Source organism: Pieris napi (assembly GCF_905475465.1).
Source record: "Pieris napi chromosome W unlocalized genomic scaffold, ilPieNapi1.2 SUPER_W_unloc_1, whole genome shotgun sequence".
Taxonomy (NCBI): Eukaryota; Metazoa; Arthropoda; class Insecta; order Lepidoptera; family Pieridae; genus Pieris; species Pieris napi.
Genome location: NW_025920860.1, coordinates 813,842 through 829,468, shown reverse-complemented (window position 1 = coordinate 829,468; position 15,627 = coordinate 813,842). Strand labels below are relative to the sequence as shown.

The following is a 15,627-nucleotide window of genomic DNA, read 5'->3' as shown; positions in this document are numbered from 1 at the left end:
TTTATATATTTTTAAATTTAGTTCGCGCGTAAGCGTTCTATTAGCACGCGAGTAAGTTTGAAATAGCGTATAGGACGCAGTGGTGATCGACCCCACCGGAACCACACTCAATGGGCTCGCGACTGCCGACTCCATGTGCAGCGCACCGAAATGCGCCTTTCCCAACTTACCGCTTACCGGCGCCTGGCGGCCTATTGAACTCTATAACAACGCAATACGGGCTAAAATATAAATTCAGAAGTTTTGCGATTATTTTAGTGGTAAATTCGTAGCTTTGTAGAGCGTACGCGCATAGAAAAGCACGTTCTATTGTTGGTATTGTTAGTGATCGGAAAAACAATGAGTGCGGTAAAAAAAGGACAGATAAAGATTACGCAGTTCTAAGGAATTTGAATGTTTAAGATATAAATCACGTTAGTTTGAGTTCTTTGTAGGAAGGAATACATTTAAAAAGATTTAAAGTTTAAAAAATCAAAGGCCTATATGTACATATTTATATTTTCTATTACAATAATTACCAAGCACGGAGAATTAAATTGTTTATTTCAAAAACTAACTATAAAATTAGTTATAACTTATAAACATTATAAACAGGAAAATATTTGTCTGTTATTTATTTATTTTATAGAATAGAGGAGCAAACAAGGCTACGGGGTCGCCCAAAAAATAAGACAGTCGACGCTACCTATGGACAACCATTATTTGTGAGTGCGTTGCCGGCCTTTCAGGCACACTCTTACTTTGAAGGTCATAGGTATCTCTCAGGGAAGACGCCCACCGGGAGTCGATTCCACAGTTCGCTAGTTCACAAAAGAAGTGTCCTGTAAAGTGGACTGTGGAAGATTTCCAGCCATCAAGGTGATGCTGATGAAGTTTTGAATACAGCTCGTACAGTATTGAAACGAGGCAAGAGGGATGCTTCAGAACACACCATAGTAGGTACACATACATTATATTTTCGCTTGGTTTTAAATTGAATTTATTTATAATATACTAGCAGACCGGCGAAGCGTTGCTGTGGCTAAGGTTTTTGTTATATTACATAGTAGCAAACTATTCAAGGGAAACGGTAGGAGAACACCAGTCATGGGGACCACCATGCTTTTTTGGTGGTTATGCCATTAAATTGTAGCTTATGTAAAACGTTGGTACTTTCATCACAGCGCCATATTGTGACTATCAAATAATAAACAAATATTTTGCAATAAAATAATATTGCGGGTATTAATTGAGATGTAAGCTATCCTATCTTTTAAGTTGTATCAAACTACACACGGTATGCACATTTGATTGATATCGGTTCGGTAGTTTAGGAGTCCATAGCGGACAAACAACGTGACACGTAACTTATATATATTAAGATATGTATACGTATAATAAGTGATGTTCCGTATTGTAGCATAAACAATAATGAGTAGATAATGACTATAATTTAAATAATGTTGTTCGTGTAGAATATGCCTTTAAATTATACACCGTCACCATTGCCCCGGGTTACGATTTAAAAACATCAGGATAGTGGTAATTAATGTGAAATCAGTAACATTCATCAAAAGGACTAAATGGTTAGTGCAGTACATCGACAGATCAGCGAGGTTAAGTAACACATTATGTGGCTAGTAATTGGATGGGTACCCGATACGATATTATTTCGTTTATTTAGTACGAAGTAAGTAAGTATCAATATATCGACGTAGGAAAGCATATTTGCTGTAAGTAGACATATTGCAATTGTTCACCAGAGCCAAAAAACTTAATTAATTTCGGAAAAAAATTTATAGTGTCGAACCTATCCATGATATTGCTACCATTTTTGAAACATATATTTATTTAACTGCCAGTCACTATTTGCAATGTAAACTTTTTATCCAAAGTTACTATAAGTACGTGTTTGGCTAGTTACAGCATACAGTTTTTTAAATCACAAACCTTTAAAACGCTGTAACTAAGGAAGAAAAATGTACGCGCGGAAATATTATCAATTTACAGGCGGTAAATATGCTGTATGCTTACTGCATTTATGTATTTGGGTACTTTCAATTGCAATTCAAGATGTAAGATTAGTTTATAATTATGATTAGATCTAGAAATGCAGTGGGTCATTTGGTAATGTAATGTTTGGTTGAAATAAAATGTCGTAAATGGTAAAAACAAACTAAAACTGTAGGTTCCCTAAGCTTGCTGTAAGTAAACGAATGTAAAAATCATACGCCGCAGAAATGCTGTAAGTAGCGTTAAGTTTTTAAATGGGAAGAAGTAAGTATTTGTAAAGAAAAAAATGCAGTTGTTCTTTTGCTGTAAGTACAAATTGTCTAAAATGACTGGATTTTGGTCTACATACAGCATTTAATCTTACTAAAAAAAATATAAGTACGGGCGTTTTCAACCGCGTATGTAATTTTTTTTTCATCGTAGAGACACAGGACCCGGGACATTCGATGCGGTTTTTTTTTCTGATTCTAATGGCAGTAAAAAGTCACTTTAGGTATTTTGTCTACTTACAGCAAATATGCTTTCCTACGTCGATATGACCAATAGCTTTAGGAAGACCAAAACGCACTTTTAAACTTAAGAATTTAGGTAGGTACTCTTTTCTGTAGGGATTTCGTTTAAATTATATCGCCGAAAATTTACGTTTTTTAAAACTTTTAATCACATATTTTATTAATAAAAGTCACATTACAATTCCGATTTTTTTACATTCTACGTCACAAACAATTCGTCATGATCGTAGAACAATGTCATAAATCCACTTTTAAAAAAAATGTAGTAATATTGACTAAATACTTCATCTACATTCAAACATTTCAAATTAATCAGTCGGTAAAGTGACGAGTGACGCTCATAGAAGCAAGTAATTTTTCTAGAAAACTGTAATTTAATGTTATTATTTTTATTTTGTTTCAAAACAAACCCTTTTTTTGTAAGCCAATTTTCATAATTACAGAATATGAATTAAAAAGGTTATGACAAAAAAACTAACATGATCCAAGCTATTTTTATTATTTGATTATTAACTTCTTACAACAGTTCCATGCAACGTTTTAGCCTAACCACAAATAAAACACAAAACTCTAAAAAATATATATTTTCAAGCACTTTTCATTTCTGTGATTCTGAAGGCACTTGACTGTACAAAATTTGTATGAGTCATACTCAAACGGCACTTTTGGTAGACGGCACAGAGGAAACATCTTGGCACCTCAGCTTTGACCTGTTAAAAATCCTGAGTCTATCATCATATATAAGACAAAAAATACCAATACTAAAGTAGTAGAAACCGCATTAATACATTTGACCAAAAATATTTTTTTTGTATATGTTATACTCTAAAATTGCTTAAGGTATTTTCACGGTATATACAAATAATTATGATTAATTAGGATTAAATTCTTTTTATTTAATTATTTTACATAATAATATAAGATCAAGATATCGTCACTGTAGAATAATAACCTTGTATGCCAAAAAAACATTTCTTTTTTATTCTATGTCATTTAACTGGTATAATGATGAAGTAAAGACTTATTTATGTTATTAATAAATAAGTCCTTTTTACCATCCAAAACTATGGACAAAATCACTTATTAATATTTTAAGGAACATTGACGAAATGATTTTTTTTTCTTTTTATGTTTGGTTCTCTGGACATACGAGGTTATCATTCTACAGCGAATATTCTTAATACTCCTTTAAACCATATTCCGCGATATCTTAAACAAGGCAAGGCTAAAATATTGGTCGTTTTATGTCCGGGCTGCGCGATACAAAGCTGAGTTTCGAAACCAGATGTCGCCGGTGTTTGTCCCAGGTTAGCTAATGCTAACCATAGATGGCGCAATCATCAGTAATAGTTTTATCATAACTGATACCGTTTACGATTGAAAAAACATAAGTTATTAAGAGATTGAAAACCGCTAAAAGAAAATTATTAATATTATACTTAAAAATCACGTTTAATCGAAAAAAATACAAGATGCCAAATAAATTTGTTTTCAAATTATTTTCCCCTATTTTTGGCCTGGTCTTTGAAATAGTTGGCCATATCATTAAGTGATTAATTCAACTATCCAGCTACGACATATATATATAAGAGGACATTGAGGACACAAGATATGGATCGATCGACTCGTTCAAATCCGGATCGAAGGACCGAAATGTAGTATACATTTGACAGATGATATAAATTTTACTCAATAATTCCAGTGAAACACAATTCTAATTTCTCGTACTTCGTATTCTTAGTTTCATAACGTACTGTATACAGATAATCTAAGCAAGCAGAAATGTATAGCTTTGTACTTATAATTTAAACAAATTATCAAAATACCTTCTGGGCGTCCGTTAAATGTAAGAAGTGATTAGTCTTATTCTTCTCCACTTGTTTCTCTTTCTCCCTCAATCTTTTCGCGCGTTTCTGTTGTAACTTCTTCTCTTTCTCAATCTCTAACATTTCAGGTGATAACGGACCCGGTATTTGTGACTGCAAATAAAGAAAGATATATTTTTATATTACACTAGCTGACCCGGCAAACGTTGTTTTTATACGTATTTAATACGTATTATTTATAGGAATCATTTTTTTAGGTTCAATAAAATTAACTATCAACTATAATAAAAATAGGGATTGATCGTAGAGGGGTGAAAATTAAGGGTTGTATATATTTTTGTATGGCGGCACATTATAAAAAAAATCGTCTTTGATTGACATAACCTTTACACATTTAAAGAAAAAACGTTTTTTTATTGGATTAAAGTTATGTATTATTATAAATTTACAATTATTTCACATAATTTTAAATTTGTCACGGTGACCACGCACGCTGTAAAGCACGCGAAACGTCGGATAAATTTAAAATTATGTTAAATAATTGTAAATTTATAATAATACGTAACTTTACTGTTTTTTTTTTCTTTAAAAAAAATTTCGTTACGGGTGGACAACCCTTATCACTTAGGGGTATGAAAAGTAGATAGTAGCCGATTCTCAGACTAACTGAATATGCGTATAAAATTTGATAAAAATCGGTCAAGCCGTTTCGGAGGAGTATGGTAACTAACATTTCGACACGAGAATTTTATATATAAGATAACGAATAAGAGCACATCTGCTATCTAGAAAAAATAGCAAATTATAAAATTCGATAAGATTGGACTCTGATGAAAAGACCAACAGCCGCAACAGACGTTCACACTTGGTCAATCAGTAAAATTTTATCTAATAGCATTATTCCTTTATTATTTATGAATTTTTTCAAACTATAATTGGTGAAATCTCACAAAGTATGATTTTTTATCATAATAGTAGATATACAATAAAAAAATCAAAGAAATCTTGTACCTGGAGCCGCCCTTGAAAATCACAGGAATAATAATAGTCAATTCATCATTTTTATACTTGTCCATGAAAATAGTACAAATTTAATTAACAAAGAAAATATAACAATTTTTATATACCTAAACGTAAAATAAAAAAATAATTAAATACCTTATTATAATTATATTTCTCGGGATAATTAGCCTGGAGCATTCTGAATGCGACTCGAGTATCGTGATGCGGTGTCGCCGCGTATGGAGTTTGAAGCTGATGGTTCTTTATACACGGGTCACCACCCGCTGTCAAGATTTGACTAAAAGATTTTTGATACAAAATAATCTATAAAGATATTACTATTAAAATCTAAAGGTACTATACATAAGTATATTTTTCATGCATTTTTCAATTATTAATTTCAATATATGTATTTGCAGAAGGTTGATCTAGGTGATCAATTTGTCTATAAAAGGAAATTTTACAAAGAAACGTGTTCATTAAGTTGCCAGTAAAAAAAATAAGAAAAAATCTTTTATTTTCTTTACTTTCATTTAAATAATTAAATTAAATTTCTTCCCGTCAGTAGTCCATCGACGAAAAGCAGTTAATTGATAACAAAGAAAATAATATATCCTTTTATTAAAATACAAAATTTGCCTCAAAAATAGACCGGTTTCGCAGCGATGGCAGCCTTATGAAGGGCTGTGTTGCCATCAGTCGGATCTTGAGTGTTACAAGCCTCTTCTAAATCACCTTCCCAAGTCTCAATTATTGTCTCTAGTGAATTCTGTTCATTGCCAGATATTACTTTCCACATCTAAAATTAAAATATGTAATAATTTTTTTTAAATCCCCATCAAGTTTTTTTCGTTTAAGAATGATGTGCATGTTTTACTAAGTAAAAGAAAAGAAAAAGAGAACCATATTTTTTGTTTGACACCTCTAAGTGATGGCAGACAATATGACAAAATACAGGTAATAATTGGAATTGGATTGGAAAATGGCTAACAATCATACATACATGAGAATAACATACTACTTATTACTGGTTGGACCTGAGTCCGGGTATATACAAGTATATATTAACTATTTTCCGCTTTAACCTTAATACTATTTTTTTATTTTTTTTATTTTTATATAACGGGGGGCAAACGGGCAGGAGGCTCACCTGATGTTAAGTGATACCGCCGCCCATGGACACTCTCAATGCCAGAGGGCTCGCGAGTGCGTTGCCGGCCTTTTAAGAATTGGTACGCTCTTTTCTTGAAGGACCCTAAGTCGAATTGGTTCGGAAATACTTCAGTGGGCAGCTGGTTCCACATAGTGGTGGTGCGCGGCAAAAACTGCCTTGAAAAACGCTCAGTTGTGGAACGGCGGACGTCGAGGTGATACGGGTGGAATTTCGTATTCTGTCTCGACGTCCGATGATGAAATTCAGCTGCAGGTATTAATCCGAACAACTCCTCTGAACACTCTCCATGGTAAATGCGGTAGAAGATGCAGAGTGACCCCACATCTCTACGCAACGCCAAAGGATCAAGCCGCTCGGTGAGGGATTGGTCGTCGACGATTCGAACCGCTCTGCGTTGTATACGGTCAAGTGGAAGGAGCTGGTACTGGGGAGCCCCCGCCCAGAGGTGAGAGCAGTACTCCATGTGGGGCCGAATTTGCGCTTTATATAGTTGCATGCGGTGGCCCGGAGTGAAGTACCGCCTCGCCTTGCTGAGCACACCAAGCTTTTTGGAGGCTAATTTAGCCTTTCCCTCCAAGTGACCGCGAAACTGAACGTCGTTCGATATGTCAACGCCAAGTATTCCAATGCTGGCTGTGGCTTTAAGAAGAGTGTTTTCGAAAAGAGGAGTAGCGACAAAGGGTGTTTTTTTAGCGGAAAAAAACTATGTATTTGCGTGTCATTCCCACTAATATTTATGTACAAGATACCAGGCCTATTGCTGATAGGGATACAATTGCTTTTCTTATATATTTTTTTATCATCATAATTAATTAGTACTTTAAGATATAATAGGAGCATGATGGTGTATGGTTTCTTACAAATATTTTGTAAAAATGGTCATGTTTTCTACGTCCTCGATTGGAGTAAATCTAAATTTAAAGGAATTTTGTATGAATAAAAGATATATATGGATTGAATTTTACGAATATTAATTAAACGCTTTCAAACTTTGTATTATATATATATTCGAAAAAGTATGCAATGTAAAGAATATATTTTGTAAGTTAGTGCAAACCTTTTTAACATTCGCTGGTATTTTAGCTTCAATTTTTTTCAGCTTCTCTTGTTTCTCCTCTGGTTTCTTTTTCTTCTTCTTCTTTGTCTTCTTTTCTTCTAATACGCCTTGTTCGCTGCAGGAACTGCGCGCACTGATTGAATTGTTGTCAATAAGCAGGTCCTTACGAGAATTCGTTAGAATACCTTTCGAGCTTTGTTCCGATAGCGCTTTTATCCAGCCTATACAAAAATGAATCGATGTGACATTGATCTAATCTCGTAATAGTCGAATTGATAACCTTCTTAGTTCCACTTTTATTGGTACTTTATATTACACAGTACAAAAAAACACAATTGCTACGAAGCTCAAAGAAAACTATATTATCTATGATGTCGCTACCAAAAGCAATTTTTTTTAACAAAAAGCAATTATTTTTCGGCATTTAGTATTATTTTTTTCATCAAGGATAAACCTAAATTATATTAAATGCGTAAGCCACATAAATATATACATGCAATATGAACAAAAAAAAAATACTGCATATTTTTTTTAAATATAAATTAACGAAACAATAATCTGTTAACGTGATTTAAAAAAAAAAACAATTAAAACAAGACCACACCATCACCGATGAAAAAAGCAAATTTCATACCTACTGGAGTTTCTGAATCAATGAAACACGGACCTTCGTCTTCACTTGACATCATCTGAGTTGGAAGCTCCCGAGGAATTCGTTCCCTCGATTTCGCCCTATCTATGGGCTTTCCTGGACTTTTTTGCGGCTTTTTGGTAACTGTCGAGTCGGTCGTCTTTGAAGTTTTGGAAAGTGTATTTTATTTATAAATACAACAATACCTATATTCACATTAAAATAACATTGTTGTAGAAGTTCTACTTAACTATTATTTTAAAGGTAATTTATCAATAAATTTTTGTTTTTTTGGTTCTCTGTAGCTTTTCTATGTCTAATAAATAGAACCTAGATCCCAAGACTAGCTAACATATTTCAATTAAGATGCACTAAGACTAGGAAAGAACTTCATATCTTGTGTATTTTATCTTTGATATTATCAATCAACAACATATAACTTCGTTCCGCCTTACAGTCTAATAATATCGATGTTACTTTAGTTAAACTTATTTTAGGATTTCATTAAGGTAATAACATTAATACAACTTTTTTTGCAAATACAGAAATGTTTTTGCAATTGCGAAAGAAGAATAATAGTTTTACACATTAGGCCTCTTCTCTCTAGCGCGAATATTGCGATTATGTTAATGCACTTTCTGATATACAACATTTTTTGATGAGGTAATTTTCGATCAAGATCAAAGCCTGATTATGCATCTCCTCATTTACCTCAAGATCGGATTTTCTTGAACTGACACGAATTTGACATAAAATGTTGCGTAGTTTTGTACGGGTGCTGCCACATGCTATTTGCATATTTTGTAATTATATTTGCAATTTATTAATTTATTTATTGTCGGAGCGGAGAAGAATCCACCAAAAAAGAGATAACTAACATCGGTCCAGCCGATCTTGAGTTGTGGTGTAACTAACACGACTTTGTTTTTTATATTAATAGATTTAAACAGTGTCATGCCATCTTTAGAACAATTTATACACAGTACAACTTACCATACACCTCAATACTGGCAACCGTATCGTGGACTCTCTTGACCTCTTTATATGTTGGTTTCCGAGTTGGGAAGGGCAAAGCCCAAACCCTTAAGTCCTCTCGCTTAAGCGGTGAGTTCTTGCCAAATAATGCTGCTTGATTAGTTGAGCCCACAGCCCTGTATAGGACTAGAGAACAACCTATTAGGTCTTCTGACCAGCTCGCTATTATTTCTTGTACATGCTGAAATGCGAAATGTATGAATTTCACAATATATTTGTTTGGGAGTGAGGTTTTATCAAAGCTTCATACAAGTAGACAAAACAAATTTATCCATTTGTTCTGTATAAAGAACTAAATGTACAAGCTAGGATCATATTACAATTATCAACTTTCATCTGATAAAGAAATTATTATAAGGTAGGTAATAAGATATGTTATCATACAATTTAAATAAGAATTATTTATTTTTATTTATTTATAGTATTTCCGAATTAGGGTCCTTCAAGAAGAGCGTACCAATTCTTGAAAGGCCGGCAACGCACTCGCGAGCCCTCTGGCATTAAGAATGTCCATGGGCGGCGGTATCACTTAACATCAGGTGAGCCTCCTGCCCGTTTGCCCCCTGTTCTATAAAAAAAAAAATAGACAAAGAATATACCTCCAAGAACTGGGCTTGATTATACCGCCTCAAACTTGCTCCAGCAGATCTAGGCATATTCCCATGCTGATCTCTAGCACTTTGTGCTTGACCCTGACCACGTCTAGTAACATATGAATGGTGTGTTTTATGGACGACTGGAACAGCTGCAGAGAAGATAGCCCCAGCAAAATGTCCACCAGATACCATCAATACGGCCCAGCGCTGGTATCCTGGTATTGTTAGACGTTGACACAGCTCTATCCAGGCATAGCCTTCGCCATCAGTTGACAAATCTTCCTAAAATTAATTATTCCAGTGTGTAATATTGTGTTATCAAATTGATTGCTCTGGACTTTTAAAGTAAAGTAAAAAATCATTTAATCATGTAGGTAACATAATGTACACTTATGACTTGTCAGTAAAAAAATACATATTAATGCTTCTAATTTTACATTTACTGCCAGTTCTCAAATCAAGGGCGTAGAACGGAAGAGAAGAACTGGCAATAACCTCTCCGCCATTCTTTTTCATCGCCATTTTTTTTCCACAACGTTTGTAAGGAGTTGCAACCATTACACCATGTTCCACATGACAAGTTATTAATAATATTGACATAAATTAAAAAAGAAAATACAAAGACTTGTCCTCTATCAGTAGGAGGAATGGTGAAACGCACTTACATTCTCGTGGAAAAAGACGCAAACACATAGTCGAAATAAGCAACATCACCGCATACACGAATTCAAGTATGACCAGTCACCACCAGTACTTTACCAAGGGGACGCACTATCGCCGGTGCTGTTTAGCTTGGTATTAGAACACGTCATAACGAAAGAGGAGTAAAACTAGGCGGTGTTCATAAGGTGGTGGGCTCTCGTTATCGTCTGCTTGACGATCAAGCTCTTTTAAGAGATAACGGTGGAGAAACCGGGAGATCGCTAGAGTGTTGGAAGTAAGTCGGACCTAGGATCAACCAAGAAAAAACCGAATCTCCACAGGAAACGATACATGAATATTACATATAAAGGAACTGCTTTTGGTATTAGGGTTGCACCGTAAAAGATGACAACAGTAGAGAAGACGAAATTGACATCGGAATTCAAAATACCATGCGATTCAGTGCCGATTCAGACCTTGTGGCAGGTCTTAGTATCCAAGGTTCTAAGCAGAAGCAAGAAAATTCGTATATACAATACTGTTGTAATCCTGGTGGCACAGAGAGCGCTGGAAGTGTCTCATTGCAGAGCCATGCGGAGTGTGACACAACATAGTTTTACTTTGAAATTATGTTGGTCTATACTTCACAGACTCATTCAAACAGCATCAGTTGATCAGGCTTGAATAATTGCTATCCCAAAAGAATATTTGCTTTAAAGACAATTTAAAGTAGACCAATGCTTGCAAAAACTAAATGTAAAGTTGACCAACATTTTTATGATGCAATATACATCGATATACACAGTAAACTTGACCAGCTTTGTTGGTAAAAAATGCTTTACAATGCCTTGTTGCTGCTGCAAACAGATCACTAGCTGGTTTTGAGTTTGTACTTTCAGTTTCGGAATCACTGCCTGATACACTAGAGTCATCTATAATAAATTTTATAAACTTATTAAATACAATGTCCAGTGTTATTTGGTATATAATATTAGTATAGAATTACATGTTCTTATGAAGTATCTATCAAACTGTAGTATTTTATGCAAAATAATTTATTGAAATCTCAAATGACGAATTGTAAATTAAAATGCCACGTTTTTATTATCGAAGAAAAAAAATTAAATTTATAATTTGAAGTAATATTCAACACTTTTAATATTTTCATGACAGTTAAATTCATTAAATTCCTAAAATATCTTCCTTTTTCCTTATTATTTTCCCCTAAGTCTCGGAAATCTAAAGTTTTAGATTTGTATAAATATGAACAAGACTTAAAAATTAGTTTGCCAAAGAAGTTTTACTTCTGACATCATGACATGTGTACTTTGTATGCACACACTTTTTTTTAAATTATTATTATGTGTATCTACTTATTTATGTTTTGATAATCAGTAACTCTACCTTGCCGTGAATTAAACTGTCCGAGTGACAATGCAGACTTTCCAAATAACTTCCTTTTCAAGTTATGTGTGTGCCAGTGATGTTTATAATGTGCAGTCTGCTGGGCTCTTGTCTCAAATGGCCCCACACCACAACTAGTTCCCATCACTAGCTCCATTAATAGTTAAGGCATTGAGACGCTTTAAAACACTCTGTTCATCAACTGAAAATTTCATAACATTTATCAATAATAATTGATATTATCACTGGTGACTCATAATTGTGACCAATATCATTTACGCAATTGTTATATTATTAGTTATATTTCTTTCTTACGCTAAAAACGAATACAAAACCAAACTTTGACCCTCAGATTAGACAGACTTATACACTAAGTATAAATCTTGACTGTGAATCATACCCTGTCTCTCGGGAAAGTATACTTAAATGAAATAAAAATCAATGGTTACATATATAATCAACAATACACCCTCCATATATAATTAATACTCAATAGGTTAATCATTCACCATATGGACTATTAAGTGCTTATAAGATTATCCCTTACCAATTTGGTGTGACTCCGTTATCATGCATGATGCTATCTGTATGCCTTTAAGTAGCTTTTCGTAATCGTCTAAATCAAAGACTCGGACCGTTTTTGGTTTTATTGAATCTATTTTAGAAGACATTTGCATATATTTACATCACTTAATTTAAATCAAATTTTGGACAATATATTATGCATAATATATATAATTGAACACACAGTTATTTAATTAATCAAGGTCGTAATGTACATTTCCTGTCTTCTGCTGAGGTCTTTTAATATTGTTAAATAATTTCCTTAAATTTTTACACACCACCTTCCCCTGCCCAAAGGCCAAAACATAACCTCCGCTACTAATAAAAGTGTTCCCAGATGGTCTCGGCGACGTACCCCTAATTTGATTTCCCCCCAGAAATCCCCTTAGAATCTTAGGATGCCTTCAAACACAAAAAATATTAATTCTTGTATAGTGTTATTACTGAATTTCGTATAATTTCTGAATTTGTATTTAATTAAAATCAAATCGTTCTTTGACAGCCCAAACGAATTTACAATTAGTAAGATTAGCCACACGGATCCTATTCTTACGATGTGTTCGTACTTCAATTAAGTTCCAAAGTCAAGAACGTGATAAACAATAGCAAAAAATCTGTATCTAGCGTGTTTTTTTGAAATCTCCCCTAAAAAAAACCCCAAATATTCATTCCCCCCCCCCCTAATTATACTGCCCCTAACTTGGTTGAAAACCCCCTAAATCTAGGAGGAAATCCTCTGATCAGGCAACACTGAGGCACTGACTACTAACAGCTGACTCGGTAGCTGAGCAACATTAATTGCAACAAAAATTGACAAATAGCATTGACATTGACAGTTGGCGTTAAATTAAATATCATGTGATTTTTATTTGACAACCTCTCCAGACAAGTCGTCAAAAACCAGTGTCAAGTCTGTGCGCAATGTTGCCAGACTAGAAGAAATTATCTTAAAATTGAGGGAGTTTTAAATCCAATGGGGAAAATTTATCGTGACCAAATTTTTGAAAGTAATTATGGAGTATGAAATCTTAACTAGATTTAAAAGGAATTGTATTTTTCATTTAATTATATAAATAAAAATATAATATGTATTATTAAGTAAATAGAAATTAATATTGCTTAGAGTAAAGCCTGGAGTAAATTGTTTTTAGATTTTTTCTATTAAACTACATTTATTATATATGGGGTTCAGTTCTATAATATTCGAATTGAAATACATTATTTCGCGTAAAACTTAAATACATTATATTTTATACATACACATAAATACAAATTATTTAAATTTTACGCAGAGATGTAAACATTTTATAATTAAATATTGCATTCAAACATAAATTGTAAATGCCATTCAAGCAGAAAATTCAATTCCATGTATCGTTTTATTCTGTTTCTATCCACATCACTTGCAAGCTATGATTCTGAGAAAATATTATTTTGCAGAAATCTCGAGTGCTTATATACAGGCGAAAGGGTTTGTGGGGTTAGGGAGGAAGGTGATGGTTTCCGATTAAAGGTCTTTGAAGACGAGTGCCGCTTACTACGTTATGGATGTAATGTTACCGAGGACCAAGGTAGGATAATATATTCATACTAGCTGACCCGGCAAACATTTGTTTTGCCATGTATATTATCATTTATAATGAAAAATAGGGGTTGATCGTAGAGGGGTGAAAATTTGGGGTTGTATGTATTTTTTAATGCTGTATCATAAAAAAATTAAAAATTAAAAATTTATATAAAAATTTAAATAAAAATTAATCAGATTATTATTATTTTTTTTTTAATTTTTAAATAAAAATTTATCTAAAAATTTAAAAAAAAAATAATAATCTGAAAATTAAAAAAAATAATTAGGGTTTGACTACCCTTAACATTAAGGGGGATGAAAAATTGATAGCGTCCGATTCTCAGACCTACCCAATATGCACACAAAATTTCATGAGAATAGGGTAAGCCGTTTCGGAGGAGTTTAACCACAAACACCGCGACACGAGAATTTTATATATTAGATTTTTACTGAGCACCTTATTATACGAATTTACAGTGTACAGGCATATTATGTATACTACGATATAATATTACGACCTTATTCCTTTAAAGAAATGTCACATGGAACCCGAACGAATTAACACCAATGCAACAGTATATTTCTTTATTAGTAATCATAGCAATCAAATATACAGTATTCACAATTTTAATATATTAATAGTAATAATAAAAATTTAAAATAAATATTTTAATAGTAATAATGAAAATTAACACAAATTTAAAAAGTTTGATCCCTGTTTTGCGATACTTATTCGTTGAGCGAGGTAAGCACCAGCTCTGAGGTCACCGGTACTGTCTACCAGTCGCCAACTTAAATCTTTAATTAGCGCCTGTGCACTTGAACCCCACGGCCCAAGATTACTTCCAAAGGGAACAAAATCAAAGAAAGACTCTTATATTTGAGCCGTTTATTATTTTCCGCCAGCTCTGCGGCCGCCCCAACATTTAGGTAATTAGCGCATTCATAAATAACATTTTTTTATATTGATGGCTAATTGTTTAATACAGATGTAATCACTCTTTCGGTTTAACCTAATATTGAATGTCTCGGGTTCAATTAGGGAATATAATATGTTCTGTCGCTGACCATACTTGCACTCGAAATGTGAAACCTAGATATACGAGTGCCCTAATATACGAGTGTTTTGAGATACGAGCGGTCGATCGAACGATATTTTGCTTTGACATGAGAGCAAGATTTCAGATGCAGGGAATCGCACACTACACAAAGAGTTTCTCCCACTAGACTAGACCTCAATCTGTTTAATTGTTTCCCTCGTTTTCGAAGCATTTTTTTTTGTAAATTTACAAAGCATTATTACATGTATTTTTATAACCATGGTTCCGAAGAAGTACATGTCCATTGATTAAAAGCGTGAAATTGTTTTCTTATTCAAAAGCTCTTAAAAACAAATGGTGGTGTTTTGGGTGCTGGAACGGATTAATGACATTTCAATTTCATTACGGAACGAATTGAACTCGTATGTCGAGGTACCATTGCGTCATGATCGTAGAACAATGTCGGATTTGAAAAATATCCAAAATCCACTTTTTATCATATTTGGATACTACATTGACTGAATATAGCGGCTACGTTAAAAAAAAATCTATGTGTTTTAAATTTCGAATTAATCAGTCGGTAAA

At 33.4% G+C, this 15,627-nt stretch overlaps 1 pseudogene; it reads right to left on the bottom strand.

Moving 5' to 3' along the window:
- Positions 1-2,983: 2,983 nt before the first annotated feature.
- LOC125062937 lies at positions 2,984-12,557 on the bottom strand (annotated as a pseudogene).
- Positions 12,558-15,627: the final 3,070 nt, after the last annotated feature.